This window comes from Rhinolophus sinicus, linkage group LG06, assembly GCF_036562045.2.
Source record: "Rhinolophus sinicus isolate RSC01 linkage group LG06, ASM3656204v1, whole genome shotgun sequence".
Classification (NCBI taxonomy): domain Eukaryota; kingdom Metazoa; phylum Chordata; class Mammalia; order Chiroptera; family Rhinolophidae; genus Rhinolophus; species Rhinolophus sinicus.
The window spans coordinates 4,298,228-4,323,294 of NC_133756.1; the positions used below are offsets into that span (position 1 = coordinate 4,298,228).

General features: G+C 53.2%; 1 protein-coding gene across 22 annotated transcripts in view; it reads right to left on the reverse strand.

The window, feature by feature from the left end:
• CAMTA1 (calmodulin binding transcription activator 1) overlaps nt 1-25,067 on the reverse strand; it is an 813,322-nt gene that overhangs the window by 601,358 nt on the left and 186,897 nt on the right. The window lies entirely within an intron of this gene.

The following is a 25,067-nucleotide window of genomic DNA, read 5'->3' on the forward strand; positions in this document are numbered from 1 at the left end:
CTGCAAATCCCAAAGTCCCACATTTTCCTTATTAAATTCTCTTAGAAAGATAGGCTAAAATATAGAAAGCAGCCCCTGGCCTGTATTTTGCCCATTTTATATTTATCCAAATTAATGAGGTCTTACTGGGGTGGTTTTCTAAGATACCTCCTTATCGCCGATGTTCACTAGTTCCATCACCATGTTTCCACATGTGGGTTTCTGCTTCATTCATTCCGCTTGGGACCCCGTGTCAATAGGAGGGCACGTGTCTTCTTTATACCGTCAACCATATTTCTTTCAAGTATGCCTCCCTCATCCTAGCGGCTCCTCTCAGACTCCCATTAGATACATGTTGGACCTTCGCACCCACATTTTCCATCCCTACTTCCCTGAGCTACGGCCTGGATGACGGCCTCAGGACCAGCTGATGGATTACTAACTCTTCCTTCAGCAGTGTGTCTATTCTTCTGTTTACCCCATGTATTGGGAATTGGTTTGGAGAATTTTTGTTTTTTAACTTTCAAATACTATACATTTTTATTTCTAGAATAACTAGTCGATTCTTTTTCTTTTTGTAACTGCCTCATTGTCTCCCATCCAAATCTTATGGATTTTCTTTCTTATATTGTCTCTTAAACCATTATAAACACATTTGGTGTAATAATGTCCTCGGATGGCTCTGTTATCTATAGTCCTGACACGTGAATCCTCCTTTCACAGCATCTGTCGATTATCTCCTGTGATGGTGAATTTTCTTGTTTGCTTTATATTTTTGGCTAAGAGCTGAGCTACACCAAGAGTCCCCCAATTTGTTCCACAGGAGAAAGATGTGTGCCCTAGGTTGAAGCAGCAGCCCCACAGGGCAGTTTTACACTTTTGCCTGACAGTGCACTAAGGGCCCCCACTGGTTTTCGAGCAAATTTTATGTTATGTTCTCAGCCTGGGGTCTCAACCGTGCATGGACAGAGCATGATTTGGTCTATCTATGTATGTACATTGTAGACCTGGTGCCCCTCTTTCCTGTGGGAACCCGGTTATAGCTACAGCTTGGGGGTAGGGGGTCACACGCCTAGGCTAATGGACAGAATCTTTCCAGGGTTTATGGACAGAAAGGACAGCACCTTCTTACTCCCAGTCTCATGCAGGAGATCTGGTCCCTCCTCCCCAGGAGTGTGAAGACCCAGGAGGGCTACTCAAGTTCAATTCTGAATTTCATCTTCATTTCGGGCACCTGGAAATCTCCCAATCTCGCCTTTGAATTCAACTACGTTTTGGCTGCTTTTATATCTAATCCATCATTTCTATAGGTTTAGAGTTAGAGACGTGACTCCCACGTGTGCACAGCCTGTGTCTGGACTAGAAGTTCCAGGGTAGACCCCCCAACCCAAGGGAATTATACTCTTGCCTAATATTCACCAACAACACACTAAACCATGGACATAGCTTGCCCTCCTTCAAATACCCAGGCCTGTGGCCAATCGATACCATCCACTCAGATAAAGAAAAGATAATTTAAAAAAAAGTGCCACCAAGCATTTGGGGCCCGTTTACCTCTCTAGGATCAGAAGTTGCGGCAATTTTGTCTGGATAGCCCAAAAATTCAGAAATCAAGATCTGACCGAATTTGACTTTTTCTAAGAGAGGCTGCTTTACTCGTATGCCATCCTGGACCACTCAGGGGGGGACAAAGTAAGAGAAAACTCCCTTGCTGTGCTCCCCGCTCGCACAGCCAGCACACACAACACTGGCGGCACCTCGTGCTCACGTCAGGGCCATCCTACGCCCTTTCTTCTTCCTTTCTTTTCTAACTTTTATTTATTTTAAGTGTGTTTTCCAGGACCCATCAGCTCGAGGTCAAGTAGTTGCTTCAATCTAGTTGTGGAGGGCGCAGCTCACAGTGGCGCATGTGGGGATCGAACCAGCAACCTTGGTGTTAGGAGCACCGCGCTCTAACCAACTGAGCTAACCGGCCGCCCCCATCCTAGGCCCTTTCCACGGGCCTCTCTCACGGAGAGAAGGGATAATGATGAGACGAATGACACACTGTTGGAATGGGGTAACAGCAGACACACAAAGGGACGCCCATGAGCACGAGAGGCAGACACCATCTCTTCAAACTCAAGCCAAATCCCAAGGGTAGGTGACACACAGTTTCCAACACACACGGTTCATCGTTCTAAGTAGCATTTTTGTTCCATATCATGACTGGTGGTGGAGGAGAGGTGACACTCCAGAGAGCTGGGTGTGACAGAACTTTACAATTGACCAGCTGTGTGGCCTTGGGCAGGTCACTTCACTTCCCCTTTCTGGGTCTCAGGGGACAAATACAAGAGCTATTTCATAAGCTCGCCGTGCACATTAAAGGGCTCCCAGGACAGCGGTTGCTGCTGGCACTGTTAATACTGCTCTTAGAGCACCCAGACCCCAGAAACAATCGCCCTGTAATGGGTCGCAGCCACCCTCTACTTTACAGGGAAGCTGATACAGGCTTTTCTTAAAGTCAAACATACAAAAACATTTCCTCATTGCCCTCCCACTTGAAATGGGTGAAGTTTTTAAAAACTGCTTTATGGAAGTAGAACTGACATACTGTGTGTGCTTACGGTGTACGCCGAGCAGGTCGCACGTCTCTCCACACCTGTGAAACCATCAGCAAATCAAGGGGATGAACATGGCGTCATCCCCAAATTTCCTTCATGCTCTTTTGTCATCCTTCCCTCCTGCACCCATCCCCAAAATTCGGTCCAATGGGTGGAGTTTATAATAAAGAATCTAATAAGAAAGAAGGAAAGAGAAGGTGGGAAGGGAGAGAGGGAGAGAGACAAAGGGAAAGCGAGAAAGCAGGACGTATCTGATGGCCACATGACTGCCTGGAGAGACAGTGGGAGACCAGAGAAAGACGATACGCACACAGGGAGAGACGAGAGAGGCTGAGAGCAGGATGCACATCTGTCTGCTTCCCCTGTGGGGGCCAGAGGAGGCACCCGTCTTCCAGTGGCTCGAGACACGCGCTCAGGTGTGGGGCTCCGGCTCAGTAGGGACCCTGTGCCTCTGTGCTCCATCGCGTGGCCCCATTTTTCACTGTCGAGGCCCTGCTAGGGCACAATTCATCATGGCCACATTCAGAAACCACCCAGGGAAATGCAGATTCCCCTTGGGAAGGGCTCAATGCCCTGACGGGGGTTTCTCCCAGCATCTCTGACACCATTGTCTAGTGGGCATCAGCCATGATGCCCCCAGCATCTGGGCAGGTCCATGCCCTTATTCCTCGGCCCTGAGAACAGGGAAGCGTTAAGAGTGGGGTGAGCAAGCCCACGAGGCCCACGCCTCTGCAGGATGCAACGAGCATGGTCTGAGCCGGGAACCCACGAGGCTGGTCCAAGTACAGTCTCCCCGGCCCAGAGGAGACCTACTGGTTCTCTGTACCAGCCTGTGACAGCGAGTCCTGAGCCCAGGTCCCTACGGGGAGGATGTAGCTGCTTCTGCAGCCTGGGGCCAGGCCTGCTCATCCCTAGCCTGCATCTGGCCCTGACTGACCAGCAGGCTCACAGTCTGCAGCCCCCACCATTGTGACAGAAGCAGGGGCCCATCCTACAGGAGTCCTCCGAGGGTCTTACCCCTAAGCCTGGGGCAGCGCTGGCAGGAAATCATTTCTTTATCTACACACTTATTATTGCCACATTTATTATAGGTTCTGGAATGCGTTCTTAGCCCTAACTGGCTCCAACTCACACTCCTGATTACAGAATGTTACTTCCGAACTCAGAACAGAACCGCTTGTTAGAAAAGACGGCCCGTCTTCCAGTGGGAGATGCTGCTACGCGGGCGCCGTGACAGCTCGTCTGGAAGAGCAGGCAGCAGCCACACGTCGGCTGCAGTGCACCCCCAATGAGCCCTGCATGAGACACCATCAATGCCGGCCACGTGGGGGTGACAGCCTAAATCATTTCTGGAACCCCAAGCCCCATACTTGCGAAAGAGGAGGAGAGAGAGCGTTGCCTTTCCAGACAGTCCCATAAAACGGTGTTTCCAGGGGACCTGGTCCAGAAGGCCCAGGGCACCTGGACGCAGCAGGACTGGGTTTCTCCAGAACACGGTTTGCTTTCAGGGCCAAAGGCAAAGCGCTCTCACCCTGTGCTCTGCATCCTGGTTTTCTATCTTGATGAAAATGTTTACCGTGTTTACACGGTAGCAAAACAAACAGACTCTGGCCTATGGTTTCATCATTTATGTGGCTGATGTCTTGTTCTCTGATGTCCTACAGCATTTGTGACAGTGAAACACTGTCCCCTCTGGGAAGCTGAGAGGGTATCTAGTGCCTGATGCTCAGTCCTCCAAGACGGGCTCCCTCTACAATGTCAGTGCTCAGTTCGGGGCTTTGTCAACATTGCCCCACGCCGCCCGGAGCTGCCCTAATCCGGGCGTCTCCTCTCACACAGGGTATCTTGTTGGATTTACACCCAGCCCAAACCCAGCCCCAGCCTACGGGTTCTCCGTGGGAAGGTCTGCCTGCCAGCAAGCAGGCTGCTGTGCAGAGGAACTGTCCCCCTGCCAGCAAGCAGGCTGCTGTGCAGAGGAACTGTCCCCAATGCTCACAGCACACCTGCAGGAAAACCTTCAAGCTGACAAGCAAGGCTGGGACTGAGGCCCCTCCGAGTGGTCCCCCAGGCCCACCTGTCCCGAGGCAGGACAAGCCCTCAGCACGCCAGCCAGAGAATCCCACCGGAGTCGGCGGGTTCAGGGGAGCACTAAACAGAAACCAAGGAACGTCGGTGACCTGAAGTCCTGGAGGACGGGGCGCCCCCTCCCCTCCGTGCACGGGCCAGTCCACCCCGCCACTGGGCACTAGGCGTCCCCTTGGCCTGCTGCGGCCGTCATGCCAGGCGGCAATCCATGGAGTCAGAGTTAGAACAGACCCCCAATGCCAGGAGGGACAGTCTTTTCCTGTCCCCAGGGCCTTCTCTCCTGGGTCCCCAGGCTGCTTCCCTGATGCTGAGCACGGATAGCAGAGACAGGGCTCCAGGTCAAACTGGCTTCTCTCCGGGTAAAATGATGCTGGAAGAGGCTAGAAGCTTTAACGTCTAGGAAGAGAAAGGATGGGCATTAAAACGACGAAATACTCTGAAAACGGCTTTGACCCCAACGACAGGAAACAAATCTCCCCTCACGCACACGCGCTGTGATTACCATGGAGACGTGGCTGGAGGAGGGTGTAGCCTCCTGTTTGTTACCGAGACCATATTGTTAGCTGCTGAAAAGACATCTATAAAAGCACCGCTTCTCTGAGTTGCCTTTTCCTAGTCTAGCATAATTGGCGGTATAAATCTGGGAGGGGGGCTGGGGAGAGGACTTGGAAGCATAGAGAATGTTTCTCCAATTACCATGGAGTTCCCCAGATGTGGAAAAGTGTCCTGCCTGAATCTCGTCCCTACCTGCTCTTTCTGGGATAAAGGTGATCATGAATTGCTGTCCCTCGTCAGGGCAAGCCCCCTGGGGACAGAGACGCCGGCACCGCCCAGTATGCCCCAGCACCGGTAACACGGGCGGACCGGACCTTCCGCTGCAGCCTTCTGGTCTGTCTCGTTGCCTCCATGACTTCCTTCTTGTTAAACCCATTTGAGGCCAGAACAACCTTTGCTCAGCAGAGCCGCTTTCTGACCTAGGAGTCGAGTGAGGATGCAAGCCCCCGGCTCCACCCACCACCTGCGTGACCTGGACCGGGTATCTGGATCCCACAGAGCCCACCAGGACCAGACAGTGGTCAGTGCAGAGACTCTGGAAAGCACCGAGGGTGGAACAGAGGAATGCACAGCAGAGGACAGTCCGGAGACTGCCCGCGAGACCGAAGCCTAGAGAAGCACGCCCAGCGGTCACAGGAGGCCTGGGTGCGCCCCGTTCTGCCCGAATGCCTTTTGGAGAAAAATCAGCGGTGGGAGCCCTCACTCTGCTCTCCTGCAGGGGACACAGTGAACGATACCCAGGGCTCGGGCCTGGGCTCCAAGCACACGGACCCACGTGTCCACGGCACCTGGACGTTCAGTCCTCAGGACGTTGACCGACAGGACACCAGTCTGAATCGGGTGACCCCAGAGAAGGAGGCAGAGAAGAAAGAACGACCCATCACAATATTTCTCTGGGGCCACAGCAGCACACCTACTCTTCTCTGACAGAAGAGACATCAGATGGCACTACAAAACCCTCCACACACAGAAGCTGTCCAGTTCACACCGACACATGGCGGGGACCTCCTCAGTGCTGGCTGAGTGGGAGCGTGCACCAATAAGCGGGGCATTTACATGTGACACAGAATGAAAGCTAGTTCACTAGACCACCCTCCATGTGTGTGTGCGTGTGTGTGTGTGTGTGTGTGTGTGAGAGAGAGAGAGAGAGAAGCATCTCGCCACAAAGTCACATTGTTTCAAAGCTTGAAGAGACCGTACAAATCCATTTCAGATTCCTGGTTTAACAGATGTGTACAAAATAAGGAAAAGAAAATAAAGACCAGAGAGGGGAAGACACTGAAGCGAGGTCACACAGCTGGGACCACCGAGCCAGACCGCAACCAGGCGAGCCCATTTCGTTCAGTTGCTGGGCCTTCCTCCCTGGGAACGACTCGGACTCGAGCCCGTCAGGACCTACCAGGAGTGCAACCTTCTTCCTCTGGACATGACGGTTGAAGACTGTCCGTGCATAAGGAACAGGGAGGGTGAACACAGACCCTGTGACATAACCCGGAAGACGTTTACCAAGAAAAAGAGACAGGGAGCTGGGTACGCAGGCGGAAAGAAGTCCCTGTTGTCAGGTTACTTTGATTTCTCTCTCCGGTCTGTCCTACCAACAGAAGGCAGGCGGAAATTAATTGCTTTTGATTCAGGAAATTGACGGTTAGGTTTACTAGAGAATTTTTTACAACAGAGGAAATACCAAAGTTTTGTCAAATTAATTTCACTATCACGTCACTTGCTGTGGTTCATTCACTTATCCATTCAACAGCCAAGTGCCCACAATTCATATAGCGCTTGGAAGGTCATGAAAATGAATCTGACACTGACCCTGCCCTCCTGCTCTAGTGACATAGGAGATGCACAAAAGACGGTGACATTCACCAAAACGGGGTGCAGATAAAGCGCTAAGTGGTCTCCTACCCGGCACCCAAGAGGAGCCAACTACTGCCACGCACCCTCGGATGAGTCTCAGGGGTGACGCTGAGTGAAGAGGCCAGCTTCAATACGACGTTCTCGAAAAGACCAGACTGGGGATGGAGAGCGCTCAGTGACCGGGGGGCTAGGTGGGGGTAAAGGGGGACCCCGAGGGACGGCACCAGGGCGTTTGGGGGTGATGGGGTGACGGAGCTATTCTGGTGACAGGGGCCAAAGTTCATGCAACTGCACACACCAAAAAGGAAAACACCCCAACCTTACAGTATGATTTTTAAAACGAAATTTTAAAAAATTGAGTAAATCTGACAGTGACAGGCACTCAGAGGAGGGGCAGACGAGGCCGAGCTGCAGCCCCGTCAGAAGACGTCTGATCAGACCCCGAAGGCTGCCAGCACTGGGGCATGGGGGCAGTGGGACATTGCAGGAAGAGAGAACAGGGGAGCAAAGGTGCCAGGTGGGAGCGCGTAGCAGGCGCGCTGAAGGGGAAGTGAGGGCGGCGGTCGGAACGCGGCAGCCACGCCGCTCTGCGGGCATCGCCTTTAACTGCTCCACTCAGTCCAGCGACACGGCTGTGCCCGGAGGACCACGCAGCTCACGGGCTCAGGAGACGAGCGCCGCTCTGCAAGGTCAGACATCTCCCAAGTGCTGAGCAGCCCGTCCACCTGGTAAACCAGTGCGGCCCTAGGAACAGAAACTTCCACATTCCTGGCCTCCGCTCTGAGAGCGAATTCTATCCTAGAACGTTCCAACTTTCTTCCCTTGGAATAGCAAGATCAGAGATATAATAATACCAGCAGAGCTAGAAAGAAATTCACAGATCTAGCTGGTTGTTGACTCAGGGAGCCTTTAAGACTGAAAAGAAAGCCCCAGGCTCTTTCTCCAGAAAGAGAGACAAGCAAACAATTTCCAGACAGTCCTGATCTCCCTGACGCTCACTCCTGGATGCCCTGGGGCCACCACCCCTGGATGCCTTGGGGCCCTCACCCCTGGATGCCCTGGGGTCCTCACCCCTGGATGCCCTGGGGCCCTCACCCCTGGATGCCCTGGGGCCCCCACCCCTGGATGCCCTGGGGCCCCCACCCCTGGATGCCCTGGGGCCCCCACCCCGGGATGCCCTGGGACCCTCACCCTTGGATGCACTGGGGTTCTCACACTGTGCACAAGTCCCAGAGTAAGATGACCAGACATGACCCCAAAGGTCACAGATGTCACAGAGCATGTAACCTGCTCCAGCTCACCCAACCCGGCCAGTCCCACCTCTTACTGGAGCCGAGACATGGCAACAAAGAGAAGATGGCTCCTTTTTGGAAGCGAGTCAAATGCTGAGTTACTAGAAATAGCTCGAGGCTGGGACCGGGGAAGGGATCTCACACACGGTCCTGTAGCATTAAAACGTCAGCCCAGGCTTTAGTTACAGAAGGGCCGGTCCCTGCAGCTGCCCACTGTCACTACAGTGTGTCAAGGGGGCGAGCTGGCGCAGGGAGCCAAGAGGAGCTCACGTTTCTAGAAGGCCTCGGGATCCCGGAAAAGGAGCCTGTCTCCAGCTCGTTCACAGTTGACTGAATCTCCAACCCCCTCAGGCCTCCTGGGCTATTTATAGCCTCACACCCCAAACACAAACTGTTGTTTGCAGCTTTTCCAAGGCCTTGCCCAAGGCTCCGCTTCAATTCAGATCTCCATATGTGCATGAATCCAGCAGATAACAGGGTGTGGAGACCAGGCGCTGGACAGGGCCACCCCCAACGTGTGCCTGGCAGGAAAGCCAGTGCCTCTGCTACCCCAGGCGGACAGGGTGCTGGCCTCTCCCAAGGACACACCTGCCCAACGGGCACGACACCCTCACAAGCCCCTTCCCTGCGTGGAGCGGCCCCTCAGAACCCGCAGGATGGGCAGCTCCCCCTCCCACGCAGACCAGTCTATTTTAAGAGCTGTATTTTTAGGACAAGCAAATGTGCGGGTTTCTATATTCCAGATCCCGGCCTCATGTCTGGCGGCAGCTGCGCAGCCCAGCCTCCGAGTCTCTGACTTTGGGGGATGCTTTCAGGCCCTGCTTGTGGTTTGGGCTTTAAAGAAGAAGAGTCCCGAGGAGCGCTGTGTTGTGGGTGGTTCCGGGCCTGGAAGAGTAGAGCCAAGACATAAAGGAAAATCTGCCAGCTCCTGGAAGCTCAGAGTTGAAAGACATACGAAGAACCAGCACACTGTACAGGGCCATATCCACACTTGGGAGGCGGCGAGACAAGTACCCCCCCAAAAAAAATTGAATCAATATGACAGTGACATGCAGTCAGAGGTGTTCTGCTTCCATCCTGACCTCCTGTTACCTGCAGCCAGGAGCAGAACACCTCTGAGCCACACTTTGCACACTGAGGTGAGGACAGCTGGCCAACCTCTGGGGTCATTCTGAATGAGACGAAATACCGAAACTAGTCCTGATGGCTTACCGGAGGGTAGGTATGTAGCTGGCATTACTGCAATGCCGCCAGGACCACTGCATTGTGGGAAAGAGGACAGGGTGTCCAGGAAGCCTCCATCTTGGCTCTCTCCTGCACGCCACCCCCACGCCCGGTGACTATCTGGACGTGGCCCCAAGTCATCTTCCTGCGTCAGCTCTGTATTCTCAGCCAGGCGCTTCCTGTGCACGCCCTGAAACCCGTCCCTGCATCGTCTCTCCCTGCCCAGTCCGTCCTGCACAATACCACCCAGGCGAGCATTCTAAAATCAAATCAGGGCATGTCACTCCCGGGCTCAGAAGCCTGTCCCCTCCCCATGCTCCCCAGGATAAAATGCAACTTCCTTAGGCCTCACAGGCAAACCAGGGTCATTCAAAACCTCATCCAACTCAACAACAACAAAAACAGTTAAAAAATGAGCAAAAGACTGAACAGACATGTCTCCAAAGCAGACAGACAGATGGCCAACACGCACATGAAAAGACGCTCAACATCACACATCATCAGGGAAACACACATCATCAGGGAAACGCACATCAAAACCCCAGTGAGCTAGCACCCCCCCACACTGGGGAGACAATTATCAAACAAATGAACAGAAAATATCCACTGTTGGCGAGGATGTAGCGGAACTGGAACCCTTGGACACTTTCGGTAGGAATGGAAATGCTGCAGCCACCGTGGAGCAGTACGGCAAATGCTCGAAAAACTAAACAAAATCACCGCCTGAGCAGCAATCGCACTGCTGGGTACAAACTCAAAAGAATCAAGGTAGGGACTCAGACAGGTATTTGTAGAACCATGTTCATGGCAGAATTATTCATAATAGCCAAAGGTGGAAATAACCCAAACTGTTCATCAAGGGAGGAATGGATAAAGAAAAGGTCGTCTATACATATATTGGAATATTACTCAGCCTTGAAAAGGACATTCTGACACGTGTTACAACATGGATGCACCTTGAAGACATTACATTCAGTGAAATTGGCCAGACCCTAAAGGACAAATACGATATGACCCCACTCACATGAGGTCCCTGGAACTGACAGGCATTGAGACAGAAAGCAGAATGGTGGGTGCCAGGGGCTGGGGGCAGGGGGGCAGGAGGAGTCGCTGCTTCATGGGGACAGTTTCAGTTTGGGGTGACGAAGAAATGGATGGTGGTGATGCTTTCACAACAGTGTGAATGTACTTAATGCCACTGAAGACGTAAAAGTGGTTACAATGGTGGATTTTATGTTATGTATATTGTGCCAACTTTCTTTAAAAGACAATTTTATTCAAGGCTGTGCTGGAGAGCCACCAAAACGTCTGCTGGTGTCCCACAACGCAGTGAATTCCCCTATTTCTGCTCAGACGCTCACTCTGCCAGGTGGGGGAGAGGAGTGACGTCCCATTCATCAGTCCAACAGATTCTTCAAATATTCATCAAGCACCTGTGATGTGTGAGCCAGTCATCTGGGTGCTGGGGACACAGTGATGGAAAAGGGACAGTAACCCCTGTGCTCACAGGAGTTCTGTTCTAAGGGGGAGAAAGAAAGAAACAAGCTTCTAACATCAGCTGGTCTATTAGGTAGTGACAGTGCTATGAAGAGAAACAAAACATGGGGGAGACGGGGAGTGTCCGAGGAGAGGGGGACACTGTCAGCAGTGGCCAGGAAAGGGCGCCCTGGACAGGTGACATTTGGGGGAGAAGCAATGGTAATAGTTCCACAGAAAGCACCTGTTCCGAGCCAGGTCCCATCCGGTGAGCCTTCCACACACAGTCTGTCGTGCGGGAGACCCTGCTCGCTGCGCCATTTGTCGGGCGGGGCGGCCTGCGGGGTCTCTGGTCCCGCTCCCCACATAAGAACGCAGCATTCGGTGAGGCCAACAAGGAACACCCACGGAGCCATAGGTAGGGGAGTCATACCACCACGGTCTCACTGGAGGCTGGGCCCACCGGACGCCGACCTGCCATCCGCTTTTCCGCCAACCGACCGACCGACGACTCTTCTCCACTCTCTCCTCTGTTCCTCTCTCTCGGCTCTCCTCTTCCACTCTCTTCAGCTCTGTTCGGCTCTGCTCGGCTCCTCGGCAGTCCTCCGTAGCCGCAGCAGTTATACCAGCGGCCAATCGGCTAACCGGCCACAGCCGACGGCCAACCAGGCACAGCCGACGGCCATTCACCACCCGAGCCAGCACCCTTCATGTGAGGCCGAGAGCCTGTAAACTACTCTCTGGGGCTCTGTCCCCACACAGTCTCACGGGCTCTCAGGCCATATTTCCTCCATTTTTCAGATAATGAAACATGACCACGTGTTACAACTTTAAAAAGTGGGAACTCGCAATGCAAGAGGAGGGGAAGGACATTTCCAGGAGGAAAAAAGAAAGGGAGGCAAACACAAACAGCCAAGGCTGGCTCGGCCACCCCAAGGCGGAAAGAGAGCACAGAGGCCAGTGTGTCTGGAGCAGAGAGCGGAAGGGGACTGAACAGGAATGGAGGCCGAGAGGGGCAAGTGGAGGAGCAGGGGGCGGGGGGAGCCCCAGGCCTGGGGTAATGGAAGGACTCTGCCCTTCACTGCCGGTGAGGTGGGAGCCACAGGATGCTCGGTGGGCAGTGGCCCGAGCTGACCCTCACTGGCAGGCTGGCTCTGGCTGCAGGTGGAGGAAAGACTGAAGAACAAAGGCAGAGTATAGGACCAGGTAGGAGGGGCTGCAACTATCCAGGTGAGACGTGCTGGAGACAGGTGTGTAACGGGGTGACATCCAAGATACATGTGAAGGCAGAGACAACAGGTTTGTTGACGGAATGGCTACATGGAGACAGAAAGAGAAAGAAGACACCAAGATGGTCTCCAGGCTTCTGGCCTGAGACACCAGAAGGAGGCAGCTGGCGTTACCTGAGACGGGAAAGCCAGTCAGGGATCAGATCCGGGGAGAGAGGAGAGGAGCTGGGTGTCGTCGCACAGTGAGGAACCCGAGGGGCAGGCAGTTGGACAGGCGAGTATATAGTCCAGGAGAGAAGCCCAGGCCACACACCCAGGGCGGGTTACATTCACAAGCATGCGACTGGGTGTGAGTGGTAAAGACAGGGAACCAAGGACAGAGCCAGGAGCACTACAAAACTTAGAGTCGGGGGAAGGAGGAGGTGCCCGAGGAGGGAGAGGAAAGCTCCCGGGGTCCCAGGTGACAGCCTGCGCGGCAGGAGCAGAAAACAGTGCGAGGGGAAGCTGTGGCTGGGAGGAGTTAAGGCAACGACTAAGTGACCACGGGGTAACGAGGCCACGTGGCGGCCTTGAGAAGGCAGCTGGGGGGCAGGTGGGATGACAGCGGAGTGTGGAAGGCGTGAGGTAGGGCCTATCAGCTGGCCCCGGGGGCACTGGCTATGCTCTCCGAGTCTCACGGGAAAGAGCAGGAGAGAAACGGGCTGTAGTTGGGGGAGGGGCGCGAGGTCAGGGAGGGCGTGTTTCTATAGGTGACTTTTATCTTCTTCTTTATAACTTCCTAAACTTTCCAAATTTCTGTAGATTACTGGGTAAATGTGTTTTATTGTGGTAAAATACACATAACATACAACCGACCATGCTCACCGTTTTAAGTGTACAGTTCAGGGGCACTAAGCACATTCACGGTTGTCACCATTGGCACCACCACCCATCCCCAGAGCTCTTACCATCTGGTAAAACCGAAAGTGTCCTCACTGATCACTCACTCCCATTCTCCCTCCCCCAGCCGCTGGCACCACCATCTACTTTCTCCGGGTGGATGTGACTCCCCTACGTCCTTCAGATACACAGAACCACACAGTATTCGTCCTTTTGTGACTGGCTGGTTCCACTGAGCTTCACGTCCTTAGGTTCACCCGAGTCAGAATACCCTTCCTCTTTAAGGCTGAGTAATATTCCACTGAATGGATGGACCACACCTCACCTACCTGTTCCCCCATCCATGGACACTTAGGTTATTCCCACCTTTTGGCCACTGTGAATAACGCTGCTATGAACACAGACGCACAAATGTTCTTTGAGACCCCGTGTTCAGTTTTTTTGGTTATACCCAGAAACGGAATTGTGGGATCATATGGTAATTCTATTTTTAATCTTTCAAGGAACAGTCATACTGTTTTCCACAGCAGCTGCACCATTTTACATTCCCATCAACAGTGCACAAGGGTTCCCATTTCCCCACATCGCGAAGGATATTTTTAAGATGGGAGAAATCATGGCATGTTTGTGTGCTGATGGGAAGATCCAGGAAAGAGGAAAAATAGCCACTTGGGAAGGCGGGAGACCTGGATGAAGAACAGCAGTGAGAACAGGGCCTGGGCCCCAGAGAAGTCCATTGGCAGCACAGGTGTGGGCAGGCGGGAGCTGGCAGCAGGAGCCCGAGAAAGTCCTCCATTATGATCTCTGCTTAGCAAGGTCGTCCGCCGAGAGAGGGCAGGAGAAGCACGGGGGCTCGAGAACAGGGACAAGGTGGCCTGGGAGAGTGGGAGGACAGGGGACCACAGGGAGCCGCCGGGCAGCGTCCAGGGCTGTGGGGTCCGCTGGCTGGCCGCCCCCTCTCCAGCCACACGCGGCTGCATGGGGGTGTGGGGGGAGCTAGCTACGAGCTGACTTACCCACGGCTGTGGTTTTACCAAGTGAGCACCATGAAGTGAGAAAGGAGCCAGAATCAGAACGAACGGAGCAGTGAGAAACGGGATGAGGACGGGAAGACGCCCTCACAGCATCAGGGTCTGCAGTCCCAGGGGTATCAGGGAACTTGGAGGAAGTATAACTGTTGGTAAGGACAAGGTCACAGACAACATGTATCAGTGAGTGTCTCCACCTGCCAGTCGCTGAGTGACAGGACGGATGGCGTCTCCCACCTCGCAGAGCTTACATTCCAGTGGGGGAAACGGACCAAACAGGAAAGGAACAGAAAACAAAACAGCTATAAACTGAGCTAAATGTCATGAAGGAAACAAGCAGTGAGGCAGAGAACCAGGGAGGCCTCTTGAGGACACGACGAGCGAGCTGAGACCCAAATGATGATAAGGGACCAACCTGTGTTTAAAGCATTGAGGAAACGTCTGCAGAACAAAGCGACAGAGACAGAGGCCAGAAACAATGGTAGGAAGATGGGGGTGAGGGGCCTTGCAGGCCACGGTGAGGGGCCCGGAAGCTTATTCTAAGGGCCACGCAGAGCAGCAGAAGGGATTTTGGGGCAAAGTAACACCCAAACTGGAGGGCTGATCACCCGTTTGCCCATCGCACTCACGAGAGCAGCCACACAGTCTGCAGTGGCTTCCTTCTGAAGTGACAAGGCAGGACAGAAATCAGTACTAAATGCCCACACACGGCAGCATGTGACAAACCAGGAGGTGTCTGCGAGGACCGCTGCTGGGACGCTTGCCCCAACGATCCTCTGTCGGCACCCACACCAGGGAAGAGATTTCCACATGGTGCCAAGCTCAGCCATTGACCAGGTCACAGGTGCCACCCAAGAGCTCTGCCCACTGCTTGCTCCACCACCCAGAAGGGTTCTGCTGAAGTGGGAGGCTGAGTGTGAGAAGCTGTGAGCAAGAAATGTGACCACTCGGAAACGTGCAAAAATGAAGGCTGGTGGGTGAGCAAGTCATGGCTAACACGGGAAGGGCATCCATTCGAATGCCAGGTCCCGTTCTATGAGGCTCCCGTGCAAGGTCTGGTGGGCTCCTAGCCAAGTATTTTTTGCATTTTACTGATCTTGAAGTGGACTCACACCACACAGCTGGCAAATGGTAGATTTGAGATTTGCACTTGGGTCTTTTGGACTCCAAAGTCCATTTGGCCAACAGCTATGCCAACAGGACCCAGCAAGCAGGAGGCTGTTTCCAGAAAAGGTCTCCTGGCACCCTCAGGGCTGACCCAACCGGGGCGTGTCCAGAGAGGCCCATGGAGGAGGCTCCTGAGCCCGTGCCCATGGTTGCACACACAGCTGAGGTCGGGCAACATGCGGGCGAAAGCTGGATGCCAAGTAAGGAGCATGGGGGTGGGAGCCGCACGCGGGCGAATTCTCACACTCCCTGCAGCGTCTTCAGTCAGGTCCCCTCCCTCCTCCGGCCTTCAGCTTTCCCCAGATCCAGGAGGTTCCCGGGAGCAACAGCCTGCAAGCCAATGCTTCGTGGTCATACGTGAGGACCCGTGCCCCAGAGGGGGCAGAAGTCTCAGAGCCCAGCCAGTGCGGAGCCGGCCTCCTCGCTGTCCACACTGACACAGGTCCCTAGACGCATCCCAGCACTTCCAAGGGGCAGTGCCCTTGAGTCCCCACCTCAGGCCCAGAGGCCTGCTCCTCAAGGGGCGGCTCCCTGAGGAAAGTGGGCTGGAGCCGCAGGATGAGGACAGCGGGAAGAGCAGACCCCCAGTGCAGTGCAGAGGGCGCCTCAGCACAGACGACCTGGACCGGGGGCCCTGGGGCCCCAAATCCACAGCCTCATGAGTCAAGCTGGCTCAGAGGCTGTGCACAGACTAGCTGCTCGGTGGCCTGTGTCTTGGCCGAGGCAAACTGGTGATTCAGCCTGGATCCGGGAGCCAGGCTCTGGGTAGCACTGGGGACAGCCACGGTGGCTTGCACCCGCCCTCTAAGTTTCCTGGAGCTGCAGGCTGGGGCGCAGCAGCCGCAACGTGACCTTCGACCCTTTCTGGGGCTGTGGCCCATCACCTCCAGGGGACCAGTAACAACCACGACTGGCAGCCTGGGCAGTGCAGATGGCATTGAGAGGAAGTGAGGAGGCAGAAGGCATTCAGACGGCCCCTCGCAGGACGCTGAGGCATGGAGAGCAGCTTTCTTTGGGCCACCAAGCTGGAACCTGACCTGGAAGCAAACAGCCCCTAAGAGGACTGAGCACCGGGGCGCCTGCCTGCCCATCACGGTGCCCCACCTCCAGGGAGCCCACTCTCTGACCCAACCTTGAGCCCCTCTCTTCAGGGAACCGACTGGGAGGGAAGGGAAAAGTGGGCGAGGAAAAGCAGCTACCTGAGTCCTGGCCCCTCAGAACCACAGCAGATGTCCCCAGGCCCCCAGCACTGCAGCTGAAGAAGCCCCAGGAGGCCGGGTACCAGCTGCATGGTGCTGAGGAGCAAACGGAGGCTCGTGCCCGTCCTGCCCTGAGGCTGAGCGCACTGCTAACTGGGCCCTCAAACAGGACTGATCGTCCAAACCCCAGGGGAGAGGTCCCCATCTGCGTCTTTACCAAGCCACCAGGTAACTTCAGAGACCAGCTGGTGGCTTGGCAGGGAGGCGGGCTCATGGGCACAGGGAAAGGGAAGGGCAGGTTTCAGTTAAACAGTCTCTCTCTCTCTCTCTCCCCCCCCCCCCCCCGTCTCTCTGTCTGTGTGTGTGTGTGTGTGTGTGTGTGTGTGTGTGAGTGTGTCTCTCTCTCTCTGTCTGTCTCTGCCTGTCTCTGTCTCTCTCTCTCTCTCTCTCCCTCTCTCGCTCGCACACAAGCACAAACTGGCCTGTCCCTGCAGACAGATCTGCTCACCCCAAAAAGGCGACCAGAGCTTCCACGCTCCCTCCCGCCCCAGCCCCCCTCAGCCCCACAACCCCCACCCCACGGGCCCAGGGGGAAGCAGGCCAGGCCTCACTCCCACCTCCCACACCAGCCTGAGAGCAGAGGGCCCAGGGGAGGACCATGAGGGCTGCGGGCGCCCGTACACAGTGTGCGGGCCAGGGCTGGAGCCAGGTCGCACATGGATTCCCCACTGCACCCTGCAGAGTGGGGCCTGCCACAGCCCTTCTGAGGAGGATGGGGAGGCTGACCCTGAGGGCCGTGACCTTAACCAAGGTCACGTGGCCAACAGTGACCCACCCTTCTCCTTGCTCTCCCACCCGTGAACTGCTGCCTATGGGAAAAGGCAGAACCACAACAAAGCGAACGGAACCCCGAACTCCCACGCAAAGGGGCCCGGATGAGAGGCCCCTGCTGAGCCAGGTGAGGGGCAGAAAGGTGTGCAGCCCACGGGCGCCTCATCTAGGGGAGTCTAAAGCGACTGTTTATTTCCCTTAGTTTCTTCCCAGCACTAAACCATAACATTTATCCTTAGGTCACTTAAAGCATTTAAAGTCGGTTAGTTATTTCATTCACTAAATATTAGCTCAGATAATTATGAGTTCTGCTGTAAGTGAGCACAAAGCAAATTCTGTACTTGATAGTAGGAAATAATCGTCTTAAATGGATGTTTTACAGCTTGCATTTGTTAGAAATCCAGTTCCTTTCAGAGCGACTCGCAGGAGATCCCAATGCCTTATGAAACTTAAACAATCAAGACTAAGCCATTAACTTGTAAGCTTTCTACCGGTTCTGTTTAGATGGGGGGCAGGGATGAGGGGGGTTTAGGGCGTGCCCACTGGCCACTGGAGGGGGTCTTGGGGGGTGCTCGAGGCCAGCCACCTGGGCTCACCCACCTGGCCAGACCCAGCTCCTCCCTCCTCCCGGGACCCTCTGGCTGAGCCAGGCGGGTCCGGCCCCACACAGAGCCAAGCTGGTCTCTGTCCGGTCTGGATACTCCCTGCTGCTTCCCTGTTCGTAGCACATGCTCTGTGCGAGGCACTGGGACCGCCTGTGTCCCCATGGCAGTCTGTCACCATCAGGACCGGCTCGCGCCTTGCTGATGGCCCCAGCTCCCAGGTCACTGGCTCCTCTCGCTTCCGCGCACACTGTGTTCCTGCACCGGAACCACTGCGCACCCCCACGTGGTTCTAGGGGAAGTTCAATGGAGTAAATCTGAGGCCCCAGTCAGGAATTAAAGGTTATATAAATGTCTCATTCCTATGTTATACACCTGAAACTATTATAATATCATATGTCAACTGTAACTGAAAACAAAAATTCAAAAAATAAAAACACAAAGTCTTGGCACCCATTTAAAAAGGGGCGGGGGGGACATTCCTTTTCCAAATGCTTCCAGTGCCTAGACTCCCTGGACCGCACAGACCAAGCCCCTCCCTCGCCCCGTATCCCAAACCCCGAAGCCAGAGAAACACAGAGACAGAGGCGGGCCCCCAGGCTCCCTGACACCTCTCCTTTCCCCTGCTGCATACGGACACCCACCCGGGCCCCGCTTTGTCCACTCGGAGTGCCCGTCTGCACTCAGGACTCTGTGCACTAAGCTCTTTCTCAGGCCTTACAAACTCTGGGTGTTTTCTAGGTCAATTCAATTAATAACCCGTAAGTACCTACTATGTGCAAGGACCTTGGGGCGGGGGGTAGGGGTGGGTTAGAGCCAAAGGCAGGAAGGGAAACTGAGTCCCGACCATTAGGACGATGAAAGGCATCCAAGGAGCTTGAACTTATTTGTGGGAAGTGGGACACCACACCACACCCCCCCCCGGGGGTCTCGAGGCTACGAGGCTCTTCAGAGCTTGTTCCGACAGCACAGCCAAGGTTCCAACACAAGCCTATTCGCCAGGGACACTCGAGCCCTGGTGTCCCTAGCGGAGGTCCCCACGTTCGGACCCCTCTTCCATTTGGCCTCAGCGTCCATTCGGGGCGGACCCAAGGAAACGCTCACGTGCTTCCTGTGCCATCAGCTGCACGAAGGCCTTAGTGACACAGAGGCCTTCTTCTCAGAGTTGGTCTGTTTCCTTCCAAACAACCAACCGAGCACCCCACCTGAGCCCAACCACCAGGGCCCGTGTAGCTAAACAGAAAGCCAGTTAGGATCATGTTATGAAAATTGGGGTTTTATCTTACACTTCTGTCTGGCAGCCTTGTTGAAAATGTGCATTTCATTATAGGCCATCACGGATCCTTCCTGGAAGCAAATAGGATGTAAACCACAGTAAATAAATAAGTCCTCCGACCAGAGGACAAAATGTAAAAGCTGTACAACACTTCCAACACTGATGTCATAGAGGCTGAAGGAGAAACGGTGTTGTCACCATGGGGGAGGCAGCAAGGAGACTCCGCGGCTCAGATGGAGACGTGTGAGGGTGCGGTCCTCCGCGACAGGAGCACCGAGCTTGTCACGGCCAGTGCCCCGTGCCAGCAGCCGGGCAAGGAGCCCTCCCGCCCAATCGCACTCTGGAGACCGTCGTCAGCACCACAGCCCCCAACTGGCTGCGAGCTTCCCTCAGGGATGGTGAGCCTCTTCTCGGCCGTATCATTTTCCTTCTAATTACTAAGCTAATTTTCTATGCCTGGGCCTCAGGGTGATTCCAAGAGGAGTACAGGGTTTGGTTTTGTCTCCTCATCAAATAAACCATAAAAAGGAATCAAGCCTGTCACTTCCCATGCAATAGGATTTCTACAACCAACGTCACATGCTGTATAATACCACCAATTTTTTTCTTCTTTCTACTTTTCCATACTTTCTGAATTTTCTGTATTAAGCATGTATTCGTTTATAACAGGAAAAAGTAAACTCTATTCTTAAAAATCTCTTCGCTTACCAGATCTTACTATGCACGGTTGTAAGGACAGAGTTAGGAGAAGCAGAAGACATCCCACTGCTCAAGGCAAGATTGGATTTAAATCTGGAAATTTTCCGAATACTGTGGGTGGGTCTAAGAAGCAATTCCCAGCCTTTCTCCAAGTCTAGCTAAGCCACTATTGACAGCATTTGTTGGTGGGGAGAAGAAAGGGAGAAGGAAGGGGTGGGACGAAACAGGGAAGGAGAATTTAATGAATTAATTCATTGATGACTTAACAGGTTGTTTTCCCAGATACCTGACTCAGGACCCACTGGAGGGTCCAAAGGACCCCACCCTCTTCTTCTTTCCAGAAATCTTCAAATGGGCACTTGGCATTAGTCAGGTGTGAGGGTGAAATTCGGTAAATCGATAACATAATTAGACTAGTTTGTAGGTTGATTCACTTGATACTGTTTTCTCTTTGTTTCTCCCTCAATGATTAACTTTTGTTCCCTTTCTCAAGGCCACCCAAACCTTATTAATTAACAAAATCCTAACCTGGACAAGAGCAATTTCTTAACCCTCAGGCACCCAGACACCGGAATCCAATTTACAAGTCCCTTGCAGTTTTTACTGGTGACACAAAGTCCCAGGCTGTGGTGGCCTAGTCCGAGTCCAGAGTCTGGAGAGAACTTTATCCTCAAACAGTCCAGACCCCAGGAGGCGAGGTCAGCCCTCAGACCTGCCTGACCAACCCCCCTTCCTATGTAAGAAACAGCTAACCTGCAGCCCGGTGCCGCTGTCTGTCAGACTCTGCCCTGGCAACTTCCTTTTGCCAGGATTTCTCTCTTACCCCACTGTCTCGGCAGCTGTCCACTCTCGGACTCTGCCCCCGGGGACCCCCACCCCGTCTGTGCTTCTCCTCGCTGCCCACGGCAGCTGCCCTTATCAGACTCTGCTAATTCCACGCCAGAACATCAGCTCTCAGCAAATGGAGTCCTGTCTGGAAAACCGGCCTGAGCGCAATCTTATGCCCCAAAAGCCTGGCAAGAATAGCATCTGAGAGTTTCTCGGTGCAAAAAAGTAGATGTGGCAAAATGGTGGCAGTGGGCCCCATCCAGGTGCGACGGACAGGTGCTCAGCACATTCCTCCTGCAATTTCTCTGTGGGTTTAAAACTTTCAAATTCAAACATTATTAAAAAACAGGCAAAACTAAAGAATGGTGTTGGAAGTCAAGATAGGGGCTGTCTTTTGAAAGGATGCAGAGACTAGGGGAGGGGGCTTCAGAGGTATTGGCATGTTAGATTCTTAAATTTGATGGTTTTCTTATTTTTTTACTGATCTGCAGTGTTGTTTGGTGTACTTTTTTGTGCATATGCTTGATATCACAATAAAAAGACTGGCAATTTTTTGATAAGGCAAACAAAATGCACCCATTTCTGAAATCTCTCGGGGGCGTGAGAACATTCTAGAAGTAAGATGGGGCCACGGGCGCTCTGCCCAGCTGACTGGCCAAACCTAGGGCAGCTGCCTCCCCTTCCCTACCCACTTCCTGGTTCCCTGACCCAAGTTCTCCAGCTGAGGTCCCAGCTGTCTCACATGGAAGTCCAAATGCAATTGATGACCAAACCACCACTACCACCCACTTTTGGGGGGAAAAAACCAGACTTGGCCTCTCTACTCCTTGGCAATTATTCTTTCTTTAAATAGGCAATTTTTCACCATTAACTGGACAACGGGACTTTAGTTTGTAAGGCGATCCATCCAGAAAATAATGTAGCGTCCACCATAATTTCCACTTCCTAAGCATGCTGGGAAATCATTTGCTGTGACTGCACACGTTCTTGTGCTCAGAGCATCTCAAAACAGCCTACACTTTAAAGGGGAATCTACCTTTGAGAAGCAGAGCACAGCCCAGCCCCTTTGGGGAGTTGCTTTTCAAAGTACAAATAATAATGACGAATAATCTCGGGTGTGATGTGCACTGACAGGCTTTGACTCACCTTCACAACTTCTGTTACCTCCTGGGGCATAAACCAGCTACTTCTGCAAAGTTGGTGATTTCCATTATTCTCATCCTCAGCTTATGCTAACATGGGTTGATTTTGTCTGGGATGTGAAAATCATTATTCTTTCTAATGGAAACAATAACTTCTAAACAAAGTACCTAACTGTGTGGCCGCCCCTGATCACCAACCTACCTGACTGAGTGATTACTTAAAACCAGAGAATTTAGAAGATTCCTCTTTATTTGGATTTGCTGCCCCGGACCACAAAGCTCCTTTGCGATAGACAAAGTCTAACTGCAGTGGTTCGCATGGGACCCACCCACTTAAGCACATATCTATGCTCCAGTATTAATCCCAGGCCCACGTCCCCTGACCCTGCACCCCCAGTCACCAAACATGCTTCTGGACCCCATTACTCTGTGTTGAAAGCAAAAGCAAAGCACACAAACTCACTGTAATACTAACCTTTGCAAAACGCAATGAGGACAGCAAACCTGTGTTATTCTGAGCCAAGTTCAGAAACCGTAGTGGTGGTGGTGGGTTTCATTGTTCTAAACATTTCTGCCCCTCTCTCCTCCAGTTAGACCAACGGTTCTCAACCGGCGCAATTTCCCCTCAAGGGGCATTTGGCAATGTCTGGAGACATTTTTTAATGTCACAGGTGGAGATGCGTGCTACTGGCATCTATCTAGTGGGTGGAGAGCAGGGACGCTGTTACACATCCTCCAGTGTGCATGCACACACACACACACACACACACACAGCAAAGATTATCCAGCTCAAGATGCCAACAGTGCCCAGGTGGAGACAGCCTGAGCTGGAGACATCACGTGGTCTTTACCATGTGCCTTCGAGGAGTTGCTGTGACTTGTGTGTTTTGTCGTTTGTGGTGAAATGCAGGGGCTTACAGGTTTGGGAGTGTTTAGAAAGAAGCTGCGGCCCCCAGAGCCCACCCAGCAGCACCAGTGAGTCATGACACGCCATCACATGGCCCTTTTGGATAGGACTCTCCTCCTGGGCCTCCCAGTGCCTCTGGATTCCAGCAGGACAGCGAGCAAAGTCCCCATGTTGTCCTTGTAAAACAGCTACACCCTGGCGGGCGGGACGGCAGCACGGCAGGGAAGCTTCATGGCCGGTGGAGTAACTGAACTAGAAAGTACGGAATAATAGATCCCAGTCACCCAGGGGGAGGCCTCCGACGGCATGCCCCGGGCTTTGCCCTCAGCCCATCCTGAGGGCATTTCTACAATGGCTTCAATAAGGTCATAGAAAGTATCCTTGTGAAATCCCGTGAGTAACAACACTGAGATGGAGGCTGATATTCTGGTGGCTCAGATGCAATTCAAACAGACCGCAATGGGTTTATGATAGAATAAACCAGCCCCACTGTAATAATAGGCAGCCCCGGGAGTCTTTACAGCTTTAAAGCACTTTCGCACTCGGCTATTTCATTTGGTCATTATCACCAGCCCATAACGTGGGGGGGTCTCCTGACCCCCAGCCCAGCATCTCTTCTATTTCCCATCTTGCTGAGCAGCCAAGAACCAACACCCAAGTTCAAAGCCTCTCTTAGTTGCAGTCCAGGGTTGGGGGACGGGGGGAGAAGAGTCCTCTGGGAAAGGGTTTTGGTTGAGCGCAAACTCAAAAGGCACTAACTTGGCTGCATTAACGTGAGAATAATGTCAAGAAAAAGCAGCTCATTTTTGGTTTGGGGTTGGTTTGGCTCCTACGTTTCCAAGCAGTACTGAAAACAAGAGCTCAGTCCGAGGAGGGTTATTAAGATGGAGAAGAACCCAACCTCAAGTTCTATGAAGCAGATGGAAAGAATGGGGACGTGTGCTTGTGGGAGACGTCCTGGGAGCCCGGGACACTGTCTCCAACAGCAGAACCACTGTCATGGGCGAGATGGATTCAAAGTTTCCTCTGAGGCTCCAGAGGACAAAAGCAGGACTAATGTACATTCAAGGGGAATCATTTCAGCTCAACAGACAGAAGAACTTCCTGACCATTTATAGCACTCAGAAATGGCAGGCGGGTCCCCGTGCCAAGTGCTGGGCTCTCCAGCCTTGAAAATATTCAAGCTCAGGATGGAGCTAAGAGAAGGGATTGATTCAGAGGTCAGGTTGATCGACTGTCATTTGTTCATTCAGCAAGTATGTGTTTGTCTGAGGAGCTGGTAAAGACAGCAGTGCACAAAAGACAAAATCCGGCTCTCGTGGAGTTGAGAGGTCAGCCATGATGAGGTGGTAGGACGTGCTGCAAAGACGCGGGCTTTCTTGATAAGTAAGAACTTCCAATCAAATTTTCCCCCAACACTATTGCTCCAATATTCAGGCCCTTAAAACTGAAAGCAATGACCAATTTAACAACAAACTAACTACATATTTAAGTGGGCAGCCAAAACAAATTGTGGGGTTTCCTAACGGTATAGAATCTCGGTTCCTTAGATGAGTAATTAGTGAGCCACGTATAAAATAATCTGAGCTCAATGAGACCTGTCACCTCCAAAGTCCCTTCCCGCCAAAGACACTGGCATTTTCTGACTACGTGTCTCTGGCTTCCCATGAAGCCTCTTTCTGACCCCGCCCGACCACTCTGCTGTGCACTGGGCTCATGGGCATCCCATGAGGCACAGAGAGAAGCTGGACCTGGGGGAGGCCGACAGGTGAGGGCGGGAAAGTGGAGACACTGGGTTGGAAAGTAAACATATATAGTAAAAGGGTCAAACACCCGAGGTCAGAGCCAAGAGAAGCCACATAACTCAGAACATTGAAGCCCAGGGGCAGAGACCCCAAAGAAGGGGCCTACGTCCCCTACCGACCCCTCCGCTCCCTTAGGCCTGGCCTGCTCCACGGGATTGGGGGAGACTTCCTGACTGCCCTACTGCTTGCTCTCCAGGTCCCTCCAACCAGACATGCTCCTCAAATCGGCACTGTCCCTCCTTCGCAACTCCCACCCAAGCACGGCCATTTGAAGCCAACCCACACCCCCACCCCATGCCAGTGACCTTCAGAGCAAAGCCCTGCAAAGACAGGCAGCTCACAGGAAGTGAGCCGGCTCTCCACGCTTCACAGACGCCCTGAACAAGAGGCAGAAACTGGGAGAA